At 35.3% G+C, this 4,595-nt stretch overlaps 1 pseudogene; it reads right to left on the bottom strand.

The window, feature by feature from the left end:
- Positions 1-779: 779 nt before the first annotated feature.
- Positions 780-4,595, bottom strand: part of LOC101302646 — a 30,714-nt pseudogene continuing 26,898 nt past the window's right edge.

Consider the following 4,595-nt stretch of genomic DNA (forward strand, 5'->3'; position numbering starts at 1 on the left):
TAACTTTGTACAAAAATAGTTGTCCACACACCATCTGCAATCAACATGAATGCAGACTGCTGGCATCATGTTAATTTTGCTATACTAATACGCATCTCACATTGTTTATACGCATCTTCTATTAAAAGACCAAATACTTTGATCCACAATGTGGTATCTGTTGAGTGGGATATTCTTCAATCTTTATGACCTGAAATTTCTAGATGCATGTAATAAATAGTTGATCATGCCTCTTCTCCTCTTGATACGGGAAGTTCGGAACCAAAACTTAGAACCTAGACGTAAAGAGAATTTGTTGCTGTGATTGAAGAAGCCTATTAGTTCCAAGGAGCATTCAATGTTGATCTTTGAGCAAGGTGTGGAAGAACATTGATGAAACTAAAATTATAGCTAAATATAGCTATCTTAATTATTCAAGATTTAATAAGTAGTCTTTTCGTTTCTCTTCCTTATCTTATAAAAAGAAGCTTTTCTTAATTTCATTTGTAATCAGATTTTGAGTTTTGAGTTTTTATCAGAAAATATATACAATTTGGTGAAGAAGTTCCTCCCAATTGTTTCTAAACTCTTATCTCTTAGGTGGATTCCTAGAGTTGTGAGTTTTGCTCTTATCTTCTTGGTGGATTCATTGAAGTGGTGAGCATGCTCTTATCTCCTTGGTAAATTCCTAGAGTGGCGAGCATTTCTATCCCCAGAGGCGTGCTCCCCGTAGCAGTCTTTATTTTAGTCTCTCACCGCAGCAAATCCCGGTATCACCTCTTCTATGTCTATCTTTCTTTTCATGGATTTAGTGATTCTTGAATTTCTTCTAGCGTTTTTCCTTTGGTCTCTAGGACTACCTTGACCACAAATAGGATTGTCAAGACAAAGACTGCACCATACAGGTAGTAAGTTCTTGTAAATCAAGCACATCAGAGGCATACTTAGAATCAGACTTCGATCAGTGTTGAAACATCACAAATCATTTAGGCCAATAACCTTGGCTCAAACAAATCAAAATGTTTTTGCCTTTGCCTTTTTGTTACATGCACATTAATGTCAATATTTGCTTCCAAGTGTTTCCTCTAAAAGCACTTGGACATCCTTTCTTAGGTGCTTTACCAACACAAAAAAATAGTTCTAACAAACTCTGTTAGGGTTGTCAAAAAAGCCTTTGACAGTTCTAGTAGAGCTAAAAGAAACAACACTTACCGGAGGAACACTACGCCAATAAGTGCAACAAACGACACTTTTCACACAACGGTACACAATAGCAGAGTTGTACAAATTTCAAAAATGTTTCATACAACGTTTAGAAACATTCATCTGTTGTGTGGATAGTCTGAGATCATTCCAGTTTTTTTTCTTTAAACTAGTACAACACTTTAGACAATTTTTTGTTGTCTGAATGAAGATAAAAATGAGGCCCATTTTGCTTCTAACCCCACTCTAGTTTGACATATAACTGGGTGTTGTTACACAACAGTGAAACAAATAAATGTTGTGTGAATGTATACAATTTAAACTATCACACAATACTTTTTATACATCTGTTGTACGATATATCTCTCATGCCAGGTTGCAGACTTCTAGTTTTAAAATTGCTCTTACATCCTCTGAAAACCTAAATTTTTTGTGAATGATAGCCTTAGTGGTATTGATGTAACAACGGAACACTCAAACCTGTTGTGTGAAAGTATAGTATTTTCAACAATCACACAACGACTTTTCAGTTTTGGTTGTATAATGTATTTTCGTGTCACGATGAAGCCCTTCTCTTACATTTGGCAATACTACTTTAAGTTCTTCATCCCACAACAATCAACTAAGAAATGTTGTGTGAAGGTATATCACACAATTGTTTTCAATATTACGTTATATGTTTCGTAACCTCTAACCCCTAAAATACCCTAAACCCTAAAAAACCCTAATAAATTTCCTATTGTAGTGCCACAACGGTTCTTTTTTAATACTGATGTGTGATGCAAAATTAATATTGTTGAATTTATGGTTGACCGAGTTGATCGATATTCAAACGTTTCTGAAAAATTTGTGAATTTTGTTACACTGCTATACTTCACTACCATAATTATATCAAACGGTTGAATTTTCATGATTTTAATCCTAAACATCTATATCACAATCAACCTACTAATGAGATATAACTTGTTTACTATGTGACACATAATGTGACATAACATGTGTAGTACATATTATATAAACGTATGTTTATCTAGAGAGACACCATTGAGGAAATAAAATTTTGAAAATCGAACCGTATAGACATGTTTACAATATTGAAGCATGATTGTGGTAGAAATGTCATCAATTTTCGGTATTACATGAGTGTCGATCGACACGGTCAACTCTAATTACACATACTTTCACTATGGGGAGCCAAATCATCATGATATAATTGACACCAACTTCTTATATGAGTTCATGCATAATAACCACATGATTATACGAGTGTCGACAAAATCAAAAAAAATGTTTAGAGTATTGCATTTTGACGTGTTTTCGTATGACGAGCCTCCCATATTTAGACAACTCTTAATGCTTTTATGTGTTGTGTGAGTGAAAACTAGGGTTATTTTAAAGAGTGACTCGTTAGAATGAAAAGTAGCGGGAAATTTCCCGCCCTCACGATTAAGTGAATGTCTTTATTTTCTTTCTTCTCAGCCAATACAAAATATGCAATTTATGTTGTCTGATTTGTAAAATGGATAGGGAACAAATTAAGACTGAGATGTAGCAGCGGGAAATCTCCCGCTCTTGCAATTTAAGGATGTCATTACTTCTCAGACAACAAAATATACAATTGATGTTGTCTAATTTGTAAAATGGATAGGGAAAAAATTAAAGGCTGAGATATAGCAGTGGGAAATCTCCCGCTCTTGCAATTTAAGGATGTCATTTCTCAGACAACCAAAATTTAGAGTTATGTTGTATGATCTGAAAAACAACTTGACTCAAAAACCTAAAAGGAACTTGACACTTAGACAAAAAAAAGGTAATCGCTCAAAACCTATCGCTCACACACGTTTAATTTCACACACACACACACACACAAACACACACACACACTCACCGTTCTCACCTATCGCCCTTTCTCTCTTCTCTCTTTCTCTCTCGAACTCAACCGCTCTCACCCTCCTCAATTTCTTCTCAATCACTCCTCTCAATTTCTTTCTCTCTCAAACTAAATCACTCCTCCCTCAATCGAGACTAAGCCAGTGTCACTCGATTAGGGTTCGTCGATTTGGGGGTTCGTCCATTTGGCTCCTCACTTGATTTCTTCCAATTTGGTTCAAGGTTTGTACTCTTCTCCTTTCTCCGATTAGGTTTCTGGGTTGATTAGTTCAATTTCTTCCAATTTGGTTCGAGGTTGGAGATGTCAGTAGAGGAGGCTGAGCTTGGCGTAGCGGAGGAGGGGGTTGGGGGCCGGACTGTTTGACGCGATTTCTGCTTCCCTGGGCAGCTTCCTAAGGGAAAGATAGGGGAATACACAGGCTCTACACAGCTTGGTGAGTGGTTCTTCGTTTTGTCAAGTTTTGAGTTTTCTAGTTTCTTCTGCCGCTGTCGGCGATGGTGGTTCATTTGAAAGACTTGTTAAGACAGTTCTGATATGGCTAAATGGCAGGGAGGGCCTGAAGGGAACAAAGAATCAAAGGTCCAAGTTCAACCTCTGTTCAACTTTAAGGTGGGTAATTATCAGTAAATTTTCAAAGAAAAACCGGAACTCTAACTGAACTTCAAAAAATCATTAGTAATTGTAGAAAATTCCTTTTTGTGCGATTCTAGTTCCAGATTGATCTTTAGGTTGTCTTTTACAATTGTTATGAAGAGATCAACATGAAATTCTTAGCTGAGCTATACTGTTTTTAGCCAAAAAGGTCTGCTGGTCAGGAAGTTAGCAGGCATACATTTTCTGATTTTGTTCCTTTGCTCTTAGTCTCAATGTTTGCCAATGATTCTTGCTTGATTTGGTATGATATTATACAGATGTAGAGATTAGATTATAAAGTACTTATGCATGTTATTTGTTTCTTAAATTGAAAGTTAGATTTGGGTTGCTTAAAGTTAGTTGAAAGATTAGAATTTATAACTTTACATTAGTTTACCTTGTAGTAATCTAATGCAGCTGATGTTCTCTTACATTTAAATTGTAATTTTTGTTTGTTTTCGTCTTTTTGAAACATTGTTTTGCTTATGTTCAATAACTTGAATTTTTGTGTCACATATAGTTTCAGTTTTGCATTTAGATACTTTAAATAGGCTTTTAGCAGAAAATTTTCAGACAATCCTGAAACTGTAGCTGAACTTTGAAAATCCATAACTAATTCAGGAAAAATCGTTTTAAAGTGATTCCATCTCTCAGAGCTTATTTAGTGTGTCTACTACAAGTCTTTAGAAGAAATCAAAGTCAACTTCCAAATGGTTTTGTACAGTTTTTAGTGTGAAGGTGACTGCTGCAGTATGCTAGTTTGTATAATTGTGTTTGAGTGAAAATCTGTTTAAGTATCCTATCTCTTGTTTTAATTGTGTGACTGTGTAGACATATGGTAAGAGAATGTTTACCTATACAGACATGTTTTTGTCTGTATGTAGCTAAT

Source organism: Fragaria vesca, linkage group LG4 (assembly GCF_000184155.1).
Source record: "Fragaria vesca subsp. vesca linkage group LG4, FraVesHawaii_1.0, whole genome shotgun sequence".
NCBI lineage: Eukaryota > Viridiplantae > Streptophyta > Magnoliopsida > Rosales > Rosaceae > Fragaria > Fragaria vesca.